General features: G+C 48.5%; 2 long non-coding RNA genes across 2 annotated transcripts in view; both read left to right on the plus strand.

Annotated features, from left to right (window-relative positions):
• The window catches only part of LOC135977691 (uncharacterized), a 123,289-nt gene that overhangs the window by 21,624 nt on the left and 89,073 nt on the right, over window positions 1-12,592 (plus strand). The window lies entirely within an intron of this gene.
• LOC135977690 (uncharacterized) overlaps window positions 1,107-12,592 on the plus strand; it is a 43,880-nt gene continuing 32,394 nt past the window's right edge. Inside the window, exons 1-4 of the long non-coding RNA XR_010595113.1 lie at window positions 1,107-1,136; window positions 2,636-2,759; window positions 4,151-4,274; window positions 8,987-9,110. This is a non-coding gene — a long non-coding RNA (uncharacterized LOC135977690). The remainder of the gene's footprint in view (window positions 1,137-2,635; window positions 2,760-4,150; window positions 4,275-8,986; window positions 9,111-12,592) is intronic.

Consider the following 12,592-nt stretch of genomic DNA (forward strand, 5'->3'; position numbering starts at 1 on the left):
TTTTTCGATGGTTGGGGTCTCTGGTGATTGGTTCCATATAAGATGGGGAAAAAAAATGGAGTCTCCTTCCTTGGAGGTTTTTAAGGCCCGGCTTGACAAAGACCTGGCTGGGATGATTTAGCTGGGAATTGGTCCTGCTCTGAGCATGGGGTTGGACTAGATGACTTCTTGAGGTCCCTTCCAACTCTGATATTCTATGATTCTATGAAAACAGACTTCCCTGTTGAGAAGGTAAGAGCCTCCAAGAGGTTTTGGAACCTCCACAGTCTGATCCATCTGGTGCCAGCTGAATTCTAGGCATGGGAAACACTAGTTCAAGGTGGCAGAATTTTATTCCGTCCCTTGTATTTTATCCCGTAGAATCACTAGGGATATTAGCGTTTGTCCTTTTCATTTTACCTTTTCCTCCATCCCTCCTTCCTTTTTCTTCATCTCTTACTTCTTTTGTCCTTTCTCTTGTTCCCCTCCCACCACCAGGAGTAGTGTGTGTTTGTGTGTCTGTGTGTGTATTGCTGGGGGTTCTCTTCACCTCTCCTTGTGGGAAGTTCCTCTAAAACTGTGGGGTTGAAATAGTGCTTGGACTCCACTGACACAAGATGCTGCCATCCTGTGGCTTAGCATTAGTGTCTGGGATGACTTGGGGCAAGATCTCAACCTCCCCTCAACCTCTTCACTTCTGGCAGAATTCCTTCCGGCCCCCCCGCTAGAGCCGCCTCCATGCCCAACCTGGTTGGGGGTGGACAAGAGGGTTCTGATAACTTGAGGTTTGGTTTGGAGGTGGAACAGCTGTCAAGAACACTGAGTGGGAGGAAGCAGGAGCTCATCCTTCAAGGAGGGGGGTTGGCACTGGAGGTTACTAGAAAGGACAAGAAGACTCCATTCTGGGGTTCAGGAGGTGAATTCATCCCTCAGTGGTGGGCAGGTGCTGAGTGGAAATACTGCTGGTTCCAGGTGCCCTTAATTCCCCCTGATTCCTCGGGGCGTTTCAGTCTCTGACAGGTTCTCGTTCCCTTGCAGGAGGAGGACGTCACGGCCAAAGTGATGCACCCGCATTATCCGCCACTTGCGCCAGGTGCCTGAGACACTGCAGGGGCTGCGCCTCTGATGCCTTCAGCATCTCCTGCTCCCTGCTGCAGGTACTGCTCTGTCTCCCTGTAAATGGCGAGCTAGTGGAAGGCGAAATGGAGCCCCCTGGCACTCACTAAAAGGGAAAGTGGTGGATTCTCCATCTCTTGATGTCATTGAATGAAGACTAGATGCCTTTCTGGAATGTGTGTGCCCAAAAAGTAGCTATTGTACTATACAGGAGCCCTATGATATGCAGGGGCTTAGATGAGATGCTCTAAAGGTCTCTTGTGGCCATAACGTCTACAAATTTTGGAAACACTGAGTGTAGTATTGGGAGCAGCCTCTGATGTTTTACTGTCTAGCTAGCTTGCTTCCTAGAATGAAGACGAATTTTGTGGTGTGATCCACAGAGCGTAGCTCAAACCTTCAAAGTGTCAGGCAAGCAGCAGGACATGAGCACTTTAGGGTTTGGTTGGGTGTGGCAGTGATATCACAAAGGCTTTTTCAAGGACCTCAGCGTACTGGTCAAAGGTGTTAGGGAGGTGGTGACCTCAGAGAGAGATGCTGTCTTCAGCCAGGGAGGACAGGGGCTTACGACCAGGGAAACCTCAGAGACCCCTGTGGCTTTGCTTCAGCAAGTCTGCTTCTCGAGGTTTCTTTTTGAGGACTGAGAGAGTATTAGGGTTCACGTATTTAAGTGCGAGCAGGAGCCTCTTTCGAGTTTTCTCCTTTCCTTTTACTGATTTTACTTGAAAATTAGAAGGTAAGAGCCTCCAAGAGGTTTTGGAACCTGCTCAGTCTGATCCATCTGGTGCCAGCTGAATTCTCGGCATGGAAAACAGTAGTTTAAGGTGGCAGAATTTTATTCCCTCCCTGGAATTTTGTCCCGTAGAATCACTGGGGACACTAGGGTTTGTCCTTTTCGTTTTACCTTTTCCTCCATCCCTCCTTCCTTTCTCTTCATCTCTTACTTCTTTTGTCCTTTCTCTTGTTCCCCTCACACCACCAGGAGTGGTGTGTGTGTGTGTGTGTGTGTGTGTGTGTGTGTGTGTGTGTGCGCGCTGTTGGTTCTCTTCACCTCCCCTTGTGGGGAGTTGATCCAAAACTGTGGGGTTGAAATAGTGCTTGGACCCCACTGACAGTAGATGCTGCCATTGTGTGACTTAGCATTAGTGTCTGGGATGACTTGGGTCAAGATCTCAACCTCCCTGCAACCCACTTCACTGCTGTCAGAATCCCTCCTGCACACCCTGTTAGAGCCGCCTCCCAGCCCATCCTGTGTCGGGGTGGAGAAGAGGGTTCTGATGACTTTAGCTGTGGTTTGGAGGTGGAATGTCTGTGAAGGGCACTGAGCAGGAGGTAGCAGGAGCTCACCCTACAAGGAGGGGGGTTGGCTCTGGAGGTTTCTAGAAAGGACAAGAAGACTCCATTGTGGGGTTCAGGAGGTGAATTCATCTCTCATTGATGGGCAGGTGCTGGGTGGAAATACTGCTGGTTCCAGGTTCCCTTAATTCCCCCTGATTCCTCGGGGCCTTTGAGTCTCTGACAGGTTCTCGTTCCCTTGCAGCAGGAGGACGTCAGGGCCAAAATGATGCACCAGCTCTGCATCATCCTGCACTTACGCCACGTGCCTGAGACACTGCAGGTGCTGCGCCTCTGAGGCCTTCAGGAACTCCCGCTCCCTGCTGCAGGTACTGTTCTGGCTCACTGTAAATGGGGAGCTAGTGGAAGGGGAAATGGATCCCCCTGGCACTCACTAAAAGGGAAAGTGATGGATTCTCCATCTCTTAATGTCATTTAATTTAGACTAGATACCTTTCTGGAATGTTTGTGCCCAAAAAGTAACTATTGTACTATACAGGAAGCCCATGATATGCAGGGGCTTAGATTAGATGCTCTAAAGGTCTCTTCTGGCCATAAAGTGTAGTAATTTTGGAAACACGGAGTGTAGCATTGGGAGCAGCCTCTGATGTTTTATTGTCTAGCCGGCTTGCTTCCTAGAATGAAGACGCATTGAGTGGGGTGATCCACACAGAGTAGCTCAAACGTTCAAAGTGTCAGGCCAGCAGGAGGACATTAGCACTTCAGGGTTTGGTTGGGTGTGGCAGTGACATCACAAAGGCCTTTTGCAGGACGTCAGCTTATTGGTCAAATGTGTTAGGGAGGTGGTGACCTCAGAGAGAGATGCTGACATCAGAGAGAGATGCTGACATGAGGGCCAGGGAAAGCTCAGAGACCCCTCTGGCTTTGCTTCAGCAAGTCTCCTCCTTGAGGTCTCTCTTTGAGGAAAGTAAGTGCCTCGGAGAGGTTTGTATCCTGTTCAGTCTGATCCACCTGGTGCCAGCTGAATTCTAGGCATGGAAAACACTAGTTCAAGGTGGCAGAATTTTATTCCCTCCCTGTGATTTTGTCCCGTAGAATCACTGGGGACATTAGTGTTTGTCCTTTTCGTTTTACCTTTTCCTCCCTCCCTCCTTCCTTTCTCTTCATCTCTTACTTCTTTTGTCCTTTCTCCTGTTCCCCTCCCACCACCGGGAGTGGTTTGTGTGTGTGTGTGTGTGTGTGTGTGTGTTTTGCTGGGGGTTCTCTTCACCTCCCTTTGTGGGGAGTTCATCCAAACCTGTGTGGTTGAAATAGTGCTTGGACTCCACTAACACTAGATGCTGCCATCGTGTGGATTAGCATTGGTGTCTGGGATGACTTGGGGCAAGATCTCAACCTCCCCGCAACCCACTTCACTGCTGGCAGAATCCCACCTGCCACCACTGCTAGAGCCGCCTCCCTGGCCAACCTGGGTGGGGGTGGAGAAGAGGGTTTTGATAACTTGAGCTGTGGTTTGGTGGTGGAACAGCTGTCAAGGGCACTGAGAGGGAGGTAGCAGCAGCTCACCCTTCAAGGAGGGGATTTGGCACTGGAGGTTACTAGAAAGGACAATAAGACTCCATTCTGGGGTTCAGGAGGTGAATTCATCCCTCTGTGGTGGGCAGGTGCTGAGTGGAAATACTGCTGATTCCCGGTGCCCTTAATTCCCCCTGATTCCTCGGGGCGTTTAAGTCTCTGACAGGTTCTCGTTCCCTTGCAGCAGGAGGACGTCACGGCCAAAGCTATGCACCAGCTCCGCATCATCCATCACTTGCCCCAGGTGCCTGAGACACTGCAGGGGCTGTGCCTCTGAGGCCATCAGCAACTCCCGCTCCCTGCTGCAGGTACTGCTTTGGTTTACTGTAAATGGGGAGCTAGTGGAAGGGGAAATGGAACCCCCTGGCACTCACTAAATGGGAAAGTGGTGGATTCTCCATCTCTTGATGTCATTGAATGAAGACTAGATGCCTTTCTGGAATGTGTTTTCTAAGAAAGTAACTGTTGTGCTCTACAGGAAGCCTATGATATGCAGGGGGTTAGATGAGATGCTCTAAAGGTCTCTTGTGGCCATAAAGTCTCCTAATTTTGGAAACACTGAGTGTAGCATTGGGAGCAGCCCCTGATGTTTTAGTGTCTAACCGGCTTGCTTCCTAGAATGAAGACTCATTGAGTGGGGTGATCCACACAGAGTAGCTCAAACCTTCAAAGTGTCAGGCCAGCAGCAGGACATTAGCACTTCCGGGGATGGGTGGGTGTGGTAGTGACATCACAAAGGCCTTTTCAGGACCTCAGCCTATTGGTCAAAGGTGTTAGGGAGGTGGTGACCTCCGAGAGAGATGCTGACATCAGCCAGGCAGGACAGGAGCTTAGGGCCAGGGAAACCTCAGACACCCCTGTGGCTTTCATAGAATCATAGAATCATAGAATATCAGGGTTGGAAGGGACCTCAAGAGGTCATCTAGTCCAACCCCCTCCTCAAAGCAGGACTAATTCCCAACTAAATCATCCCAGCCAGGGCTTTGTCAAGCCGGGCCTTAAAAACCTCCAAGGAAGGAGACTCCACCACCTCCCTAGGTAACGCATTCCAGTGCTTCACCACCCTCCTAGTGAAATAGTGTTTCCTAATATCCAACCTGGACCTCCCCCACTGCAACTTGAGACCATTGCTCCTTGTTCTGTCATCTGCCACCACTGAGAACAACCGAGCTCCATCCTCTTTGGAACCCCCCTTCACGTAGTTGAAGGCTGCTATCAAATCCCCCCTCATTCTTCTCTTCTGGAGACTAAACAATCCCAGTTCCCTCAGCCTCTCCTCATAAGTCATGTGCTCCAGACCCCTAATCATTTTTGTTGCTCTCCGCTGGACTCTTTCCAATTTTTCCACATCCTTCTTGTTGTGTGGGGCCTGTCGGAGAAAAACAGAGTTCTCACTATTTGTTTAGGTACAGCAAGTCAGATGCTTTATTAACTCTCACAATTGCCCAGAGGGAGAGAGCTAAGCACGTCTCTCCCAGGTAACTAATTACAGCAAGCATTTATACCTTTCATTACAGAAATAACGAGGGACAGCTGCGTTTTGTTTATACATAGGCCATCTTGATATCTCATTTCTTCACTTGTTTTGACTCTTGCCAACATACAATATTTTCTATACCTTATCTACACAAGGTCTTCTACACCTTATCTATACCAGGTCATAATGACTTCTTACACAGTTCTTTCTCACCCGCCTCACACATTTCTCGCTTCTACAAATCTCGCGTTATTAGGGTTACAGTTAGCCTAACTCTTGCTAACGAACTGTCATTCATTGCATCCCCTTCCTGTGAGCTCTTTCTCTGCTTCCACAGGCCCAAAACTGGACACAGTATTCCAGATGAGGCCTCACCAATGTCGAATAAAGGGGAACGATCACGTTCCTCGATCTGCTGGCAATGCCCCTACTTATACAGCCCAAAATGCCGTTAGCCTTCTTGGCAACAAGAGCACACTGTTGACTCATATCCAGCTTCTCGTCCACTGTGACCCCTAGGTCCTTTTCTGCAGAACTGCTACCTAGCCATTCGGTCCCTAGTCTGTAGCAGTGCATGGGATTCTTCCGTCCTAAGTGCAGGACTCTGCACTTGTCCTTGTTGAACTTCATCAGGTTTTTTTTGGCCCAATCCTCTAATTTGTCTAGGTCCCTCTGTATCCGATCCCTACCCTCTAGCGTATCTACCACGCCTCCTAGTTTAGTGTCATCTGCAAACTTGCTGAGAGTGCAGTCCACACCATCCTCCAGATCATTAATAAAGATATTAAACAAAACCGGCCCCAGGACCGACCCTTGGGGCACTACTCCGCTTGAAACCGGCTGCCGACTAGACATGGAGCCATTGATCACTACCCGTTGAGCCCGACGATCCAGCCAGCTTTCTATCCACCTTACAGTCCATTCATCCAGCCCATACTTCTTTAACTTGGTGGCAAGAATACTGTGGGAGAGCGTATCAAAAGCTTTGCTAAAGTCAAGGAATAACACATCCACTGCTTTCCCCTCATCCACAGAGCCAGTTATCTCATCATAGAAGGCAATTAGGTTAGTCAGGCACGACTTCCCCTTGGTGAATCCATGCTGACTGTTCCTGATCACTTTCCTCTCCTCTAAGTGTTTCATCATTGATTCCTTGAGGACCTGCTCCATGATTTTTCCAGGGACTGAGGTGAGGCTGACTGGCCTGTAGTTCCCCGGATCCTCCTCCTTCCCTTTTTTAAAGATGGGCACGACATTAGCCTTTTTCCAGTCATCCGGGACCTCCCTCGATCGCCATGAGTTTTCAAAAATAATGGCTAATGCCTGTGCAATCTCATCCGCCAAGTCCTTTAGCACCCTCGGATGCAGCGCATCCAGCCCCATGGAGTTGTGCACGTCCAGTTTTTCTAAATAGTCCCGAACCACTTCTTTCTCCACAGAGGGCTGGTCACCTTCTCCCCATATTGTGCTGCCCAGTGCAGCAGTCTGGGAGCTGACCTTGTTCGTGAAGACAGAGGCAAAAAAAGCATTGAGTACATTAGCTTTTTCCACATCCTCGGTCACTAGGTTGCCTCCCTCATTCAGTAAGGGGCCCACACTTTCCTTGACTTTCTTCTTGTTGCTTACATACCTGAAGAAACCCTTCTTGTTACTCTTAACATCTCTTGCTAGCTGCAACTCCAAGTGTGATTTGGCCTTCCTGATTTCACTCCTGCATGCCTGAGCAATATTTTTATACTCCTCCCTGGTCATTTCTCCAATCTTCCACTTCTTGTAAGCTTCTTTTTTGCGTTTAAGATCAGCAAGGATTTCACTGTTTAGCCAAGCTGGTCGCCTGCCATATTTACTATTCTTTCTACACATCGGGATGGTTTGTTCCTGCAACCGCAATAAGGATTCTTTAAAATACAGCCAGCTCTCCTGGACCCCTTTGCCCTTCATGTTATTCTCCCAGGGGATCCTGCCCATCTGTTCCCTGAGGGAGTCAAAGTCTGCTTTTCTGAAGTCCAGGGTCCATATTCTGCTGCTCTCCTTTCTTCCTTGTGTCAGGATCCTGAACTCGACCATCTCATGGTCACTGCCTCCCAGGTTCCCATCCACTTTTGCTTCCCCTACTAATTCTTCCCTGTTTGTGAGCAGCAGGTCGAGAAAAGCTCTGCCCCTAGTTGGTTCCTCCAGCACTTGCACCAGGAAATTGTGCCCTACACGTTCCAAAAACTTCCTGGATTGTCTGTGCACCGCTGTATTGCTCTCCTAGCAGATATCAGGGTGATTAAAGTCTCCCATGAGAACCAGGGCCTGCGATCTAGCAACTTCTGCTAGTTGCCAGAAGAAAGCCTCGTCCACCTCATCCCCCTGGTCTGGTGGTCTATACCAGACTCCAACCACGACATCCCCCTTGTTGTTCACACTTCTCAACTTTATCCAGAGACTCTCAGGTTTTTCTACAGTTTCATACCGGACCTCTGAGCACTCATACTCCTCTCTTACATACAATGCAACTCCCCCACCTTTTCTGCCCTGCCTGTCCTTCCTGAACAGTTTATATCCATCCATGACAGTACTCCAGTCATGTGAGTTATCCCACCAAGTCTCTGTTATTGCTTCAGCAAGTCTCCTTCTCGAGGTCTCTCTTTGAGGACTGAGAGAGTATTAGTGTTCACATGTGTGAGTGCGAGCAGGAGCCTCTTTGGAGTTTTCTCCTTTCCTTTGACGGATTTTACTAGAAAACAGACGTCCCTATTTAGAAGGTAAGAGCCTCCAAGAGGTTTTGGAAGCTGCTCAATGAGGTCCATCTGGTGCCAGCTGAATTCTAGGCATGGAAAACACTAGTTTAAGGTGGCAGAATTTTATTCCCTCTGTGGGATTTTGTCCCGTAGAATCACAGGGAACATTAGTGTTTCTCATTTTCGTTTTACCTTTTCCTCCATCCCCCCTTCCTTTCTCTTCATATCTTACTTCTTTTGTCCTTTCTCCTGTTCCCCTTTCACCACCAGGAGTGGTGTGTGTGTGTGTGTGTGTGTTTGTGTGTGTGTTGCTGGGGGTGCTCTTCACCTCCCCTTGTGGGGAGTTCATCCAAAACTGTATGGTTGAAATAGTGCTTGGACTCCACTGACACTAGATGCTGCCATCCTGTGGCTTAGCATTAGTGTCTGGGATGACTTCAGACAATATCTCAACCTCCCCGCAACGCACTTCACTGCTGGCAGAATTCCTCCTGCCCCCCCTGCTAAAGCCGCCTCCCTGCCCAACCTGGGTGGGGGTGGAGAAGAGGGTTCTGATAACTTGAGCTGTGGTTTGGTGGTGGAAAAGCTGTCAAGGGCACTGAGGGAGAGGTAGCAGGAGCTCACCCTACAAGGAGGGGGGTTGTCACTGGAGGTTACTAGAAAGGACAAGAAGACTCCATTCTGGGGTTGAGGAGGTGAATTCATCCCTCAGTGGTCGGCAGGTGCTGGGTGGAAATACTGCTGGTTCCAGGTGCCCTTAATTCCTCCTGATTCCTCGGGACGTTTGAGTCTCTGACAGGTTCTCGTTCCCTTGCAGCAGGAGGACGTCACGGCCAAAGCGATGCACCAGCTCCGCATCATCCTGCACTTGCGCCAGGTGCCTGAGACACTGCAGGGGCTGTGCCTCTGAGGCCATCAGCAACTCCCGCTCCCTGCTGCAGGTACTGCTTTGGTTTACTGTAAATGGGGAGCTAGTGGAAGGGGAAATGGAGCCCCCTGGCACTCACTAAAAGGGAAAGTGGTGGGTTCTCCATCTCTTGATGTCATTGAATGAAGACTAGATGCCTTTCTGGAATGTGTGCGCCCAAAAAGTAACTATTGTACTATACAGGAGGCCTATGATATGCAGGGGCTTAGATGAGATGCTCTAAAGGTCTCTTGTGGCCATAAAGTCTACAAATTTTGGAAACAGTAGTATTGGGAGCAGCCTCTGATGTTTTACTGTCTAGCCGGCTTGCTTCCTAGAAAGAAGACGCATTGAGTCGGGTGATCCACAGAGAGTACCTGTGTCAAGGCTGAATGCCCACTTTGAAGTTTAGGGTACAAATGTAGGGGCCTGCCTGAAAACTTCTAAGCTTAACCACCATCCCAAGGCTAATTTCCTCCCCTGGGTAGCCTTGAGAAACCTTTCACCAATTCCCTGGTGAATACAGATCCAAACCCCTTGGATCTTAAAACAAGGAGAAATTAACCATCCCCCCTCCTTCCTCCCACCAAGTCCTGGTGAATCAAGATCCAAACTCCTTGGATCTTAAAACAAGGAAAAATCAATCAGGTTCTTAAAAATAAGGCTTTTAATTAAAGAAAAAGGTAAAAATCATCTCTGTAAAATCAGTATGGAAATTAACCTTACAGGGTAATCAAACTTAAAGAGCTCAGAGGACTCCCCTCTAGTCTTAGGTTCAAAGTACAGCAAACAAAGATAAACACTCTAGTAAAAGGTACATTTACAAGTTGAGAAAAGAAAGGAAAACTAACACGCCCTGTTTGAAATAGCACAGGGCCAGGGAAACCTCAGAGACCCTGTGGCTTTGCTTCAGCAAGTCTCCTTCTCGAGGTCTCTCTTTGAGGACTGAGAGAGTATTAGGGTTCACGTACGTGAGTGCGTGCAGGAGCCTCTTTCGAGTTTTCTCCTTTCCTTTTACTGATTTTACTAGAAAACAGACGTCCCTGTTAAGAAGGTAAGAGCCTCGGAGAGGTTTGTAACCTTTTCAGTCTGATCCACCTGGTGCCAGCTGAATTCTAGGCATGGAAAACACTAGCTCAAGGTGGCAGAATTTTATTCCCTCCCTGGGATTTTGTCCCGTGGAATCACTGGGGACATTAGGTTTTGTCCTTTTCGTTTTACCTTTTCCTCCATCCCTCCTTCCTTTCTCTTCATCTCTTACTTCTTTTGTCCTTTCTCCTGTTCCCCTCCCACCACCAGGAGTGGGGTGTGTGTGTGTGTGTGTGTGTGTTTGTTGTTGGCGGTGCTCTTCACCTCCCCTTGTGGAAAGTTGATCGAATACTGTGAGGTTTAAATAGTGCTTGGACTCCACTGACACTAGATGCTCCCATCCTGTGGCTTAACATGACTGTCTGGGATGACTTGGGGCAAGGTCTCAACCTCCCCGCAACGCACTTTTCTGCTTTCAGAATCCCTGCTGCCCCCCCTCCTAGATCCGCCTCCCTGCCCAACCTGGGTGCGGGTGGAGAAGAGGGTTCTGATAACTTGAGCTGTGGTTTGGAGGTGGAACAGCTGTCAAGGGCACTGAGCAGGAGGTAGCAGGAGCTCATCCTACAAGGAGTGGGGTTGGCACTGGAGGTTACTAGAAAGGACAAGAAGATTCCATTCTGGGGTTGAGGAGGTGAATTGCTCAAAGGTGTTAGGGAGGTGGTGACCTCAGAGAGAGATGCTGATATCAGCCAGGCAGGACAGGGGCCCAGGGCCAGGGAAACCTCAGAGACCCCTGTGGCTTTGCTTCAGGAAGTCTCCTTCTCGAGGTCTCTCTTTGAGGACTGAGAGAGTATTAGGGTTCACATATGTGAATGCGAGGAGGAACCTCTTTCGAGTTGTTTCCTTTCCTTTTACTGATTTTACTAGAAAACAGACGTCCCTGTTGAGAAAGTAAGTGCCTCGGAGAGGTTTGTAACCTGTTCAGTCTGATCCACCTGGTGCCAGCTGAATTCTAGGCATGGAAAACAGTAGTTTAAGATGGCAGAATTTTATTTCATCCCTTGGATTTTGTGCCGTAGAATCACTGGGGACATTAGGGTTTGTCCTTTTTGTTTTACCTTTTCCCCCATCCCTCCTTCCTTTCTCTTCATCTCTTACTTCTTTTCTCCTTTCTCCTGTTCCTCAAAAACTGTGGGGTTGAAATAGTGTTTGGACTCCACTGACACTAGATGCTGCCATCCTGTGGCTTAGCATTAGTGTCTGGGATGACTTGGGTCAAGATCTCAACTTCCCCTCAACCCACTTCACTGCTGCCAGAATCCCTCCTGCCCCCCCTGCTAGAGCCGCCTCCCTGGCCAACCTGGGTGGGGGTGGAGAACAGTGTTTTTTTCATACATTCATAGATTCTAGGACTGGAAGGGACCTCGAGAGGTCATCGAGTCCAGTCCCCTGCCCGCATGGCAGGACCAAATACCATCTAGACCATCCCTGATAGACATTTATCTAACCTACTCTTAAATATCTCAAGAGATGGAGATTCCACAACCTCCCTCGGCAATTTATTCCAGTGTTTAACCACCCTGACAGTTAGGAACTTTTTCCTAATGTCCAACCTAGACCTCCCTTGCTGCAGTTTAAACCATTTGCTTCTGGTTCTATCCTTAGAGGCTAAGGTGAACAAGTTTTCTCCCACCTCCTTATGACACCCTTTTAAATACCTGAAAACTGCTATCATGTCTCCTCTCAGTCTTCTCTTTTCCAAACTAAACAAAGCCAATTCTTTCAGCCTTCCTTCATAGGTCATGTTCTCAAGACCTTTAATCATTCTTGTTGCTCTTCTCTGGACCCTTTCCAATTTCTCCACATCTTTTTTAAAATGCGGTGCCCAGAACTGGACACAATACTCCAGCTGAGGCCTAACCAGAGCAGAGTAGAGCGGAAGAATGACTTCTCGTGTCTTGCTCACAACACACCTGTTAATACATCCCAGAATCAGGTTTGCTTTTTTTGCAAGAGCATCACACTGTTGACTCATATTTAGCTTGTGGTCCACTATAACCCCTAGATCCCTTTCTGCCGTACTTCTTCCTAGACAGTCTCTTCCCATTCTGTATGTGTGAAACTGATTGTTCCTTCCTAAGTGGAGCACTTTGCATTTGTCTTTGTTAAACTTCATCCTGTTTAACTCAGACCATTTCTCCAATTTGTCCAGATCATTTTGAATTATGACCCTGTCCTCCAAAGCAGTTGCAATCCCTCCCAGTTTGGTATCATCCGCAAACTTAATAAGCGTACTTTCTATGCCAATATCTAAGTCGTTGATGAAGATATTGAACAGCGCCGGTCCCAAAACAGACCCCTGCGATACCCCACTCGTTATGGCTTTCCAGCAGGATTGGGAACTATTAATAACAACTCTCTGAGTACGGTTATCCAGCCAGTTATGCACCCACCTTATAGTAGCCCCATCTAAATTGTATTTGCCTA

Source organism: Chrysemys picta, unplaced genomic scaffold, assembly GCF_011386835.1.
Source record: "Chrysemys picta bellii isolate R12L10 unplaced genomic scaffold, ASM1138683v2 scaf11, whole genome shotgun sequence".
Lineage (NCBI taxonomy): Eukaryota > Metazoa > Chordata > Testudines > Emydidae > Chrysemys > Chrysemys picta.